The 13,245-nt window shown below is 51.9% G+C and overlaps 1 protein-coding gene across 5 annotated transcripts in view; it reads left to right on the forward strand.

Moving 5' to 3' along the window:
- Positions 1 to 13,245, forward strand: part of dock8 (dedicator of cytokinesis 8) — a 451,209-nt gene that overhangs the window by 26,297 nt on the left and 411,667 nt on the right. The window contains exon 1 of one of the 5 annotated variants that reach the window (XM_072516866.1): positions 5,897 to 6,092. The exons of the other annotated variants lie outside the window; for them this stretch is intronic. The gene's annotated coding sequence lies outside the window, so the exon portion shown is untranslated. Of the gene's footprint in view, positions 1 to 5,896; positions 6,093 to 13,245 lie in introns of those variants that run through there. 5 annotated transcript variants of the gene reach the window in all.

Here is a 13,245-nt window from a genome sequence, read left to right on the forward strand (position 1 = left end):
GCAATTGAATTGGAAACAAAGCAATGGCCCTCCTAATTTTTATTTACAAGTCTCGGGACATTTGTGTAGTTGCATCTAGAAATATTTCATAATATGACATAGCACCGAGCCCACATGAGGACCCAGAGTGGAAACACACCACTGAGCCCACGCGGGGACCTATAATGGAAACACACCCAAGTGTAACGGAGGATCAGCCAGAAGAGCCGTTGCCTTGGTGAACATTGCAGGCTTGTTCCACCCTGTAGATCGTCTAGGCATACATCATGTACAAATCAGCTGTCAAAAAGTTTACAGTGCACTTCTATTCCTTGAGGCTGCTGCAGAATTTGAAGGATCAGCATGCAATTTCATGTCCCATATGGCCAAGTTCCCAATGAGAGGCTTTTCAATACCTGGAGCTAATGTTTTTCATGCAAGATTTCAAAAACAAATGATCCCTTTGATCAAATAATTCACTTTTTGTTTGTAGCCCTTTTATACAAATTCGTTAAAGGAAGATGAGGGCTGTTTCTCCTTCAAGGTTGATGTGTTTACACATTCTCCCCGTGTTTGTGTGGGTTTTGCCCCACAACCCAAAGACGTGCAGGCTAGGTGGATTGGCCACGCTAAATTGCTCCTTAATTGGAAAAAATGAATTGGGTACTCTTAATTTTATAAAAACAAAAAAAAAGGTTGATTTGGGAATGGGTTTGCGCGAAATATGCCCCAACTGCACTATGATCCCAACCAACCTTTGTCAATTGAAATTCATTTTAAAAGCAAGGGACACGCTCCTGGTAACAGAGCTAGACCTTACTTAGCAGCAAGTAAAACTCAGCAATGGAGGAGGCTGGATTAAAGAGGGCCAAGGTGCCTCGAAGAGTAATTTTTCAAATTTGAACTGAAGCTTCTTCATGAACCATAGCTTCTAGATGGTAAGAAGTCTTACAACACCAGGTTAAAGTCCACCAGGTTTGTTTCAAATCACTAGCTTTCGGAGCACTGCTCCTTCCTCAGATGAATGCCTCCGAGTTGAGACGGGAAAGGGAGGTGGGGGCAACACTTATCATCATGCTGCTTTTCCTAGTAGCTGAGACTGGAATGTAAGGACATCAATGAGTTTCTGTGACAATGCCATCACTGAAATGCAACAAGTTAGTCAGAGGTTGGGTAGCCAACTTGTCAGTGGGGTGGCACAGGGGCTGGGGTCTGGGGCTGAGTGGAGGGCAGTTTGTGCAACCTAGTGCCAGAATCTTCAATCCCTCTTTATTGCGTTGCTATTCCACCTGATTTTGGACAGTACAGCAACAGAAAATTTAGCTACCCTGAAAAGGATTCTTTGAAACAATCTAATGAGTTGGTGCATTTACAGCATTTGTGAAAAAGCATCCTAATGTGAACAAACTGACAACTGCCGATCAAAATTTCGCTTCCATAAGTATTTAGGCATTGATTTTTTATTTCATAAACAAATAAGACAATCCCAGCCATCCTTTATAACAAGGTCTATCAGATTATGAATCTCCATTTCCTACTGAATTGTGAACCGTTTTGTACTGTGAACTAAACTTGCTAGACCCTGGGTTGACACTTGGGGAAGACCGAATTTCCTCCATGGACATAGAAAGGTGCAGCACACGTGACTGGACTCAGCTAGATATTTTCTATCCCTTTCCTAACCTAGTGTTATTTGTATGACCCAGATGGAGCTGGTGTTGGTTCCCACCTGCCTCTGCACTTAGCCAATTCCAAACGAGCAGGATTAGGGAACAAAAGTGAGCAGAAATTCAGACCCTAGAGGCATGGAGTTGGAGGTCAGTAGCTAGAGGGCCCTAAAAATGTTTGGATAATCTGAGGGAGATCAGTTAATAAACACAAACAAATAAACAATTGACCCATCTGAAAAATCTCCCTGGAAACCCCTGCCAATGCTCCTGTCTGAAGGCAGGCCATCTGCTCTTTTTTTAAATTTATAATACCCAATTCTTTTTTTCCAATTAAGGGGCAATTTTAGTGTGGCCTATCCAGCTACCCTGCACATCTTTGGGTTGTTGGAGTGAGACCCATGCAGACACTGGGAGAATGTGCAAATTCCACATGGACAGTGACCCGGGGTCGGGTTCGAACCTGGGTCTTCAGTGCCATGAGGCAGCAGTGCTAACTACTTCGCCACCATGCAGCCCTCCACCTGCTCTTTCAACATGTGCAAACACCAGAGGATCCGGGGACTCAGGTTCTCGAGGCATCTGACATCTGCAGCCTCCTGGAGCAAATCCTCCTTCCCAGTGGACCAGGTAGGGATGTATTGCCAATGGACAGTAAGGCGCCTGTCACTGGAGGGTCATTCTGTGACTCCCCAGGCGTCTGCCTATTGCCTAGGTCAGTGTTTTTCAAGCTTTTTTTCTGGGGACCCATCTTTACCGACCGGCCAACCTTTGGGACCCACCATTTTCCCTTACCTTGTTTGCTGCTGACAAAATGGAGGAATCGCAATCGCGCCCAAAGCACGCGACGTCAACGTTCAGGGGGGGCATGACCTGCGCTCCGCCTCCCTTCAGGCAGGAACATTACATTAAAACATTTATCCTGCGTCTCCGATTGCGCAGATTCGGGGGCAAAAGCCGGCTTTTAACAATGCCGGTTGCGAGCGGCCTTCAAAATGACGGCCGCAACCATATTAAAAAATGCGGCCACACTGCACATGCATGCCCGCTCGTCGGTGCGCATCCACAAAACCACGGTGGTTCTGCGCATGGGCACCGATGAGCTGGCTCGCATGCGCAGTGCGCCCGCATCTCTTTGAATGTGGTTGTGGCCTTCATTTTGAAGGCCGCTCGCAGCCGGCATTGTTAAAAGTCGGCTGAAAGTCGACATAGATCGGAGTATTTCCGACTATATAGGGGAACAAGACAGGGATGCCCGCTGTCTCCATTGTTGTTCGCGTTGGCAATTGAACCTCTGGCCATGGCGTTGAGAGACTCCAGGAAATGGAGAGGGGTGATTAGAGGGGGAGAAGAACACCGAGTCTCGTTATATGCGGATGACCTATTGTTATACGTGTCGGACCCAGCGGGGGGAATGATAGAGGTTATGCGAATTTTGAGGGGGTTCAGGGATTTCTCGGGGTATAGGCTAAACATGGGGAAGAGTGAATTATTTGTGATACATCCAGGGGACCAGAGTAGAGAGATGGAAGGCTTGCCTCTAAGGAAAGTGGAAAGAAACTTCCGATACCTGGGGATTCAGATCGCTAGGAGCTGGGGAACCTTGCACAGACTTAATCTGACACGGTTGGTAGAACAAATGGAGGAGGACTTCAAGAGGTGGGACATGCAGCCTCTATCGCTGGCGGGCAGGGTGCAAGCAATTAAGATGATGGTCCTCCCGAGGTTCTTATTTGTATTTCAATGTCTCCCTATACTAATCACTAAGACCTTTTTTAATAAAATAGACAGGAGCATCACGAGCTTCGTGTGGGCAGGGAAAGTTCCGAGAGTAAGGAGGGGGTTCCTTCAGCGTAGTAGGGACAGAGGAGGATTGGCACTACCGAACTTGGGCGATTACTATTGGGCCGCCAATGTGGCAACGATACGTAAATGGATGATGGAGGGTGAGGGAGCGGCGTGGGAAAGACTGGAGAGAAAGTCCTGTAAAGGGACGAGTTTAGAGGCGCTGGTGACGGCGCCGCTACCGATCTCACCTAAAAAGTTTACCACGAACCCGGTGGTGGCGGCAACATTGAATATCTGGGGACAGTGGAGGCGACAGAGAGGGGTGCGGGGAGCCCTGGTGGGGTCCCCAATCAGGAACAACCATAGGTTCGCCCCAGGAAGAATGGATGGAGGATTTCAGAGCTGGTTCCAGTTGGGAATTAGGAGGGTGGGAGATTTATTTATAGATGGGACTTTTGCGAGCTTGGGAGCATTGGAGGAAAAGTATAAGTTGCCCCGGGGAAATTTCTTGAGATATATGCAGGTGAGGGCATTTACTAGACAACAGGTGAGGGAATTTCCGTTGCTCCCGACACAGGGGATACAGGACAGGGTGCTTTCAGGGGTGTGGGTCGGAGAGGGCAAGGTGTCAGAGATTTACCGAGAGATGAGGGAAGAGGGGGAGGAGTCGGTGGGCGAACTAAAAGGAAAGTGGGAAGAAGAACTAGGGGAGGAGATAGAGGAGGGTATGTGGGCTGATGCCCTAAGCAGGGTAAATTCCTCTTCCTCATGCGCCAGGCTTAGCCTGATTCAATTTAAGGTGCTACATAGAGCACACATAACGGGAGCAAGATTGAGCAGGTTCTTTGGAGTGGAGGACAAATGTGGGAGGTGTGGCGGGAGCCCGGCAAACCACGCACATATGTTTTGGGCATGCCCGGCACTGGAAGGGTATTGGAAGGGAGTGACGGGAGTGATTTCGCGGGTGGTGAAGGCCCGGGTCAAACCAGGCTGGGGGTTAGCTCTATTTGGAGTTGCGGAAGAGCCGGGAGTGCAGGAGGCGAAAGAGGCCGACGTTGTGGCCTTTGCGTCCCTAGTAGCCCGGCGCAGGATCCTACTCATGTGGAAGGAGGCGAAACCCCCCGGACTGGAGGCCTGGGTAAATGATATGGCGGGGTTCATTAAACTGGAGCAGATAAAGTTTGCCCTGAGAGGATCGGCTCAAGGGTTCACCAGGCGGTGGCAGCCATTTCTCGACTACCTAGGGGAACGTTAGAGGGAAGACAGATGACCAGCAGCAGCAACCCAGGGGGGGGGGGGGGGGGGGTTTAGTTTAGGTCAAAGATAAAGGGGTTTTGTTACTTGTGTATTGTTTAAAATTTCTGTATTGTTATTGTTGCGTTTGCTTTGTAAGAGGGGAAAAATTGTTGTTTGGGAAAAAATTTTCAATAAAACATTTATAAAAAAAAAAAAGTCGGCTGAAATGCGCACATCGGGAGCGCCGCGACGGACGTCTCCGCGACCCTCCCGAAACACGCCCGCGACCCACCCGCGGGTCGCGTCCCCGACTTTGAAAATGCCTGGCCTAGTTTGTGTGGTCTCTGTTGCAAGGGGAAAAAGAGAGGAGCGAGTTTTCATAATGGTTGTGTGTAGAGGAGGGAACTATACCATTTATGGAGAGTAACTGTGAGGCATGTGTGTGAGAGGGTAATGAGCTGAAGGTGACTGTTCGCTGCTCAGATGTGAGCATGAGGTACCTGAAGAGATATGAATGACAGGAGCTCCCAAGGTTTGCTAAGTGTGCAGTGCAGGAGAATACTGAGAAACTCAGAGTGTTGGGCATGGTACCTTGGTGTTCTGTCATTGCCATCCAGAGATTTGAGATCCTTTTGTTGCACTGTCTCCAGGTTGGAGGGACCACGCTTCTGCTGCTGACTTCCTCGGCCACATCAATCAACAACTGCTTAAGAGGTTGTCCTCTTCCTTCCACCCTTGGGAGAGTTCACCTCATTGTAGCCCCCTCTGATCCTGCAGCAGGACCTCTAGGTAAGAGTGTGAAACCTAGGGAACAGCCTTCCCAGTGCCCTCCATTCCCGTGGGCGGCATGGTGGCGCAGCGGTTAGCACTGTTGCTTCACAGTGCTAGGGACCCGGGTTCAATTCCGGTCATAGGTGACTGTTTGCGGTGAGTTTCCACTTTCTCCCCTTGTCTGCGGGGGTTTCCTCCTACAGTCCAAAGATGAAAAGGTTGGGTGGATTAGCCTTGATCAACGCGCAGGGTTATGGGGCTAGGGTGGGGGGCGGGGGTGCGGGGGCCTAGTGGGGCTAGGTAAGGTACTTCTTCAGGATGTCGGTGCAGATTTGATGGGTCAAATGGCCTCCTTTTGCATTATAATGATATTCTATGTTGCAGCCTTAAAAACCTAATTGCACTTTTAACCCATGTCGTTCGTTTAATTTAGAAATTCCTTGACAGAACTACTTCTCACCCACCCACGGTGCCTGGTTAGTTTGTGAACCCAAAGATGAACTACAGTCTGCTGGATCAGTTTAAAAAGTCTCCGCAAAACCCAACTCCTCCCGTATTTCTGTTCCTGACTTGTAAAGAGATCTGGCAAGGATAAAGGTGGGAAAATTCCACCCACATGTTTTCCTTTCTGAAACACCGTTCATGATCAAGGTGGGATTTTGCTACAGTCATAAATACTATTACTGCTATTTACTTTTTTTTCAAATTTATGTAATTAATTAACTGAACTTAAATTCCCCAACTGCTGTCGTGTTTGCTGATTATTGATCTAAGCTTCTGTATTCCAGTTCCAGTAACATAACTATGTTACTGTAATCCTAGATTATGTTAAATATCCCATCTGATAATATTGGGCAGATCCCAGAGTGAAATCTGGCTTGATAGATCCTCGGCTGGATTCTCCTTTTTGGAGACTTAATTCCCCAGCACGTCGGGAAAACTTTTTTTTAATGCCAGGAACATTAGCGTCAAAAGCCACAGATTCCCCGTTTTGCTGGGGGCCAGCAGGGAATCATCGTGGAGCTTGCAGCTCTAGCTGCCGATACGGCCCCCAGCACTTCCGGTACCGAGGCCGCGCATGGCAGCGGCCGTGCCATGCTCCATGGCGGACTCGGCCCGTGCGCACCGGACCGCCCGCGCCCACCGGAGCGCACACTTTCCCCCCCAGCCCCCACTGCCCGCCGATCGGCCCTTCCCCCAATTGTGGCGGCCCTGGACAGAGTCCGCAACCGCCACGCGAGGATCCCGGACGGTGTGAGCACACGTAAGCCACGCCGTTGGGAAATCGGCCGGTCGGCAACGGAGCATCGTGGGGCAGGCCTTCAGGCAATGACCTGAGGCGGTGGCTACTCGTCGCGGTGTACTCCTAGAGTACACTGCTTTTCAGGGGGCGGAGAATTTAAAAATCGGCGCCGCTCCCAATTTAGGTGGCAAAACGGATTCTCCAGCACGTCGCCAAACACTATTTTGGTGTCGGGGAGCGGAGAATCCAGCCCCCTACCTTTTTTTTAGAAAGTGTAGAGGAAAATTGAAAATTACTGAACAAATTCGCAGGAGTCCATTGATGAACATTAACACAAAGAATAAAATATTTACTAAACAAGGAAATGAATTATAATGCACCACACAAAAAGGTTGAAAAAAATGTCAATGCAAGCACTTGAAGATGATTCAAATATACACAATTCCTTTACACCAGCAATATCTCTACAGCCACATGCAAACTCAGAAAGATAAAACCATTTCCAATATTTTGGGTAACTATGAAGTACATGAGAATTAACAGACAAATTGTGTTTGGACACACCGCATTCCAAAGTAATGATAAATGTGAGCAAAGCAGATTCCATGGATTTCTCAGCAACTCATCCAGACGTTTGTCACATTGTGAGCCAACCAGTCTAACAGAAACCTTGTCTTCTCACAAGGGTTTCCAATCTTCAAATTGAAGAATTTACTTTGGATACTTCTCCAAACGTTGCTCCCACTCGGACAGCTTCAGCAAGGACCCACCTTCAGGGTATCAATCTTGTCTTCGAAGGACTTCCGGTTGCAGCGATGCGGAGCTAAGCCGCACGATTCAGCAGCTCCCGCGATCACAAACTTTCGGGCTCTCTAGAAGAGCCCCAACGGGAATTTTTTGAAGACGTTCCGTGTGGGAAGGGGAGAGTGAGGTCCCCTTTCACTGTTTATGGATCGGACAAGAAGTGAAACGGCCAAAAAAGCGGCGTTGGAGCAGCGGGAGAAGGGAGGGAAGAAAAACAAGGTGGTGGCGGCCAAAGATAAAAGTGGAAGGCGGGCCGGAGCTGCAAGAGTTCATTTAGCACTGTTTTGAGTAGCAGCGGAAAGAGATGCTGGCGCCTATGCTGTCGGCGATTGAAGGATTAGGGATGACCCAGAAGGCCCACGAGGTAAAGATCCAGGAGGTGCAGAAAAGAGTCAGTGAGAATGAGGACGAGATCTTGGGCCTGGCGGTGAGGGTGGAGGCGCTGCACAAGAGGTGGGCGGAAAGATTCGAAGACCTGGAGAACAGGTTGAGGAGAAAGTATCTTCGGATCCTGGGTCTCCCTGAAGGAGTGGAGGGGGCCGATGCCGGGGCATATGCGAGCACGGTGCTCGAGTCGATGATGGGCGCGGAGGCCCCTCCGAGGCCTTTGGAGCTGGATGGGGCACACTGGGTGCTGGCGAGGAGGCCCAAGGCGAATGAGCCGCCAAGGGCAATTGTGGTGAGGTTTCACCGTTTCACGGACAGAGAGAGGGTCTTGAAATGGGCCATGAAAGAGCGGAGCAGCAGCTGGGAGAATGTGGCGATCCGAATCTACCCGGACTGGAGCACGGAGGTAGCAAAGAGGAGAGCGGGTTTCAACCGGGCCAAGGCGGTGCTGCATCGGAAAGGAGTGAGATTCGGAATGCTGCAGCCAGCGCGATTGTGGGTCACATTCAAGGATCAACATCACTATTTTGAAACGCCTGAGGAGGTTTGGACCTTTATTCAAACTGAAAAGTTGGACTCAAACTGAGGGTTTGTGAGGGTGGGGGGGATGCTTGATGTTTGATGGTTGTTGTACATAGGGTGTTAATCACGCGCAGGAAATGTTCCACGGGCTGGGGGATGGATGGGGAAAGGGACCGGGTGAGAAGACCGTACGAGACGGTGGGCGCTGGTGCTGGAGCGGGAGGGGGCTTGGGGATGGGGGAAATGAGACAAGGCCGCGACAGGTGCCGCGCCAGAGGGGGCGGGGCAGGCTTAGGAAAGCGCGGGCTTTTTCCCGCGCTAGGGAAGGACGGAGGGGGGAGGGGAATGGAGGAGCGTACACTGATTGGGAGATTCCCACACGGGGGGGGTCAATGGGACGGCGGGGGAAGCCGTGGTCAGCAGGAGTCAGCTGACTTCCGGGAGTGCTATGGGGGGAGCAAGAGAGCTAGACACTGGTCTAGCGGGGGGGGGGGGGGGGGAATAGGGTTGCTGCTGCACTGGCTGAAGGGGAATTGGACACAGAAGAAGTGGTCGAGGCAGGGGTCCCCCGACTGGGGGACTGGAGGGTGAGGGAGGCGCGGGCACGGGACTGGCCTAGAAAAGGAGATGGCTGATAACGTGGAATGCGAGGGGCCTAAATGGGCCGGTAAAGAGGCCCGAGTGTTCGCGCACTTAAAGGGACTGAAGGCAGACGTGGTCATGCTCCAGGAGACACTTTTGAAGGTGGCGGATCAGGTCAGGTTAAGAAAGGGATGGGTAGGACAGGTATTCCATTCGGGGCTGGATGCGAAGAACAGAGGGGTGGCAATATTGGTGGGGAAGCGGGTATCGTTTGAGGCCAAGAATATCGTAGTGGACAATGGAGGTCGATACGTGATGGTGAGCGGTAAGTTGCAGGGGACGTGGGTGGTATTGGTAAATGTATACGCCCTGAACTGGGATGATGCCGGATTCATGAAGCGCATGTTGGGGCGCATTCCGGACCTGGAGGTAGGAAGCTTGATAATGGGTGGGAATTTTAATACGGTGTTTGACTCAGCACTGGGTCGCTCTAAATCTAGGACCGGAAAGAGGCCGGCTGCGGCCAAGGTGCTTAGGGGGTTTATGGGTCAGATGGGGGGAGTGGACCCGTGGAGGTTTGCCAGGCCGCAGGCCAGGGAATTTTCTTTTTTCTCCCACGTGCACAAAGCCCACTCCCGGATGGATTTTTTTGTTCTGGGCAGTGCGCTGATCCCGAAAGTGGAGGGAACGGAGTATTCGGCCACAGCCATTTCAGGTCACGCCCCGCACTGGGTGGAACTGGAGTTGGCAGAGGAGAGGGTACAAACGCCTGTTATGGCGGTTGGATGTGGGACTGCTGGCAGATGAGGCGGTGTGTGAGAGGGTGAGGGGGTGTATTGAAAGGTACTTGGAGGCCAACGACAACGGGTAGGTGGGGGTGGTATGGGAGGCTGTGATCAGGGGAGAGCTAATCTCCATCAGGGCTCATAGGGAGAAGATAGAGGGCATGGAAGGGAGAGGTTAGTGGGGGAGATTTTAAGAGTGGACAGGAGATACGCAGAGGCCCCTGAAGAGGGATTACTTGGGGAAAGGCGACGTCTCCAGACGGAGTTTGACCTGTTGACCACAGGGAAGGCAGAGGCACAGTGGAGGAAAGTGCAGGGGGCGACGTATGAGTATGGGGAGAAGGCGAGTCGGATGCTGGCACATCAGCTCCGTAAGAGGATGGCAGCGAGGGAAATAGGTGGAGTCAAGGATAGAAGGGGAGCTACGGTGCGGAGTGCGACGAAAGTAAATGAGGCATTCAAGGCCTTCTATGAGGAGCTGTACAGATCCCAGCCCCCAGCAGGGGAAGAGGGGCTGCGACGATTCTTGGACCAACTGAGGTTCCCGAGGGTGGAGGAGCAGGAGGTGGCTGGTTTGGGGGCACCAATTGGGTTGGAGGGCTGATCAAAGGTCTGGGGAGTATGCAGGCGGGGAAGGCCCTGGGACCGGACGGGTTCCCGGTTGAGTTCTATAGGAAGTACGCAGACCTGTTGGCCCCGTTGCTAGTGAGGACTTTTAATGAGGCAAGGGAGGGAGGGACCCTGCCCCCGACAATGTCGGAGGCGACGATCTCTTTGATCCTGAAGTGGGACAAGGACGCACTGCAATGTGGATCGTACAGGCCGATCTCGCTCCTCAACGTGGATGCTAAGTTGCTGGCAAAAGTGCTGGCCACGAGCATCAAGGACTGTGTCCCAGGGGTGACTCACGAGGACCAGACGGGATTTGTAAAGGGTAGGCAGCTAAACACCAATGTGCGGCGGATCCTAAACGTGATAATGATGCCATCGGTGGAGGGAGAGGCGGAGATAGTGGCGGCTATGGACGCAGAGAAGGCCTTTGACCGAGTAGAGTGGGAGTACCTCTGGGAAGTGCTGCGTAGGTTTGGGTTCGGGGGAGGGTTTATTAGTTGGGTTAAGCTCCTATACAGAGCCCTGGTGGCGAGTGTGGTTACGAAACGGCGGAGGTCGGAGTATTTTCGGCTGTATCGTGGGACGAGGCAGGGGTATCCCCTGTCCCCCTTGTTGTTTGCATTAGCAATTGAACCCTTGGCCATGCCATTAAGGGAGTCCAGGAAATGGAGGGGGGTGGTGCGAGGGGGAGAGGAGCATCGAGTGTCGCTTTATTCAGATGACCTGTTGCTGTATGTGGCGGATCCAGTGGAGGGGATGGTGGAGGTCATGCAGACTCTAAGGGAGTTTGGGGATTTTTCGGGCTATAAGCTTAATGTAGGGAAGAGTGAGCTTTTAGTAGTACAGTCAGGAGACCAGGAAAGGGGGATAGATGATCTACCGCTGAGGATGGCGGAAAGGAGCTTTCGGTACCTGGGGATCCAAATAGCTAGGAGTTGGGGGGGGCCTACATAAACTTAATCTGACGAGGCTGGTGGAGCAGATGGAGGAGGACTTCAAACGATGGGACATGTTGCCGCTCTCGCTAGCGGGTAGAGTGCAGTCGGTCAAAATGGTGGTCCTCCCGAGGTTTCTTTTTGTGTTCCAGTGCCTTCCAATTGTAATCACCAAGGCCTTTTTTAAGAGGGTAGGCAGGGGTATTGTGGGTTTTGTGTGGGCGAAGACCCCGAGGGTAAGGAGAGGGTTTCTGCAGCACAAGAGGGACCGAGGAGGGTTGGCGCTGCCGAATCTAGGTGGCTACTACTGGGCAGCAAATGTGGCGATGATCCGTAAGTGGGTGATGGCGGGAGAAGGGGCGGCATGGAAGAGGTTGGAGATGGCGTCCTGCAAGGAAACGAGCCTGGGGGCGCTGGTGACGGCACCGCTGCTGCTCTCACCGACAAGGTACACCACGAGTCCGGTGGTGGCGGCAACGCTAAAGATCTGGGGCCAGTGGAGACGGCATAGGGGTGCAATGGGAGCCTCGGTGTGGTCCTCGATCAGCGGTAACCATCGGTTTGTCCAAGGGAGGATGGACGGGGGGTTTCAGAGCTGGCATCGAGCTGGGATTAGAAGAATGGGGGACCTGTTCATTGATGGGACGTTTGCGAGCCTAGGGGCACTGGAGGAGAAGTTTGGGCTACCCCCGGGAAATGCTTTCAGATACATGCAGGTGAGGGTGTTTGTGAGGCGACAGGTGAGGGAATTCCCGTTGCTCCCGGCACAGGAGATTCAAGACAGGGTGATTTTGGGCGTATGGGTCGGAGAGGGCAAGGTGTCGGCGATATACCAGGAGATGAAAGAAGATGGGGACGTGTTGGTAGAGGAGCTGAAGGGTAAATGGGAGGAGGAGTTGGGGGAGGAGATTGAGGAGGGGCTATGGGCTAATGCCCTAAGTAGGGTTAATTCCTCTTCTTCATGTGCCAGGCTTAGCCTGATAAAATTTAAGGTAGTTCACAGAGCGCACATGACGGGGGCGAGGCTGAGTAGGTTCTTTGGGGTAGAGGACAGATGTGGGAGGTGCTCACGAAGTCCGGCAAACCGTGTCCATATGTTTTGGTCATGCCCGGTACTGGAGGGGAGTGGCGGGAACAGTATCTAAGGTGCTGAAAGTCCGGGTCAAGCCAAGCTGGGGGCTAGCACTACTTGGAGCAGTGGACGAGCCGGGAGTGCAGGAGGCGAAAGAGGCCGGCATTCTGGCCTTTGCGTCCCTAGTAGCCCGGCGAAGGATCTTGCTAATGTGGAAGGAGGCGAAGGCCCCCAGCGTGGAGGCCTGGATAAATGATATGGCATGGTTTATCAAGTTGGAGAGGATAAAGTTTGCCTTGAGAGGGTCTGCGCAGGGGTTCTACAGGCGGTGGCAACCGTTCCTAGACGATCTCGCGGAGCGTTAGATGAAGGTCGGTTAGCAGCTGCAGCAACCCGGGCGGGGGGGGGGGGGGGGTGGGGGGGAGAGGTGTCTTGCGTGGCGGGGGTGGGGGGGGGGGGGGGGGAGGTGTCTTGCGTGGCGGGGGGGAGGGTGGGAGGAGGGAGGGAGGGGGGACTGTCTGGGGGGTATTTGAGCAAGAAGATACATGAAGGAGCTGGAAAACTGGAATGTACGGGTGGAATCCAATGTACAAAGCTCTGTAACATATCGTTTTACCATGTTCATGTCTTGCTATGTGCGCTTTCTTTCCTTTTGTTACGGTGGGGGGGGGTTTGTAAGGGTGAAAAATTGTGTTAAAATTCTTAATAAATATATATATATTTTTTAAATCTTGTCTTCGAAGATTCCTTTTCCCTGGATCTCAATTTCAGATCCTTGGCCATCTCCAAAGCGTTACTTTTGCACTACAACCCACAACACTGGGTCATCAACCTTCAACTTCTCTCAAGCTCTCTTTGCTTC

This window comes from Scyliorhinus torazame, chromosome 9 (assembly GCF_047496885.1).
Source record: "Scyliorhinus torazame isolate Kashiwa2021f chromosome 9, sScyTor2.1, whole genome shotgun sequence".
Taxonomy (NCBI): domain Eukaryota; kingdom Metazoa; phylum Chordata; class Chondrichthyes; order Carcharhiniformes; family Scyliorhinidae; genus Scyliorhinus; species Scyliorhinus torazame.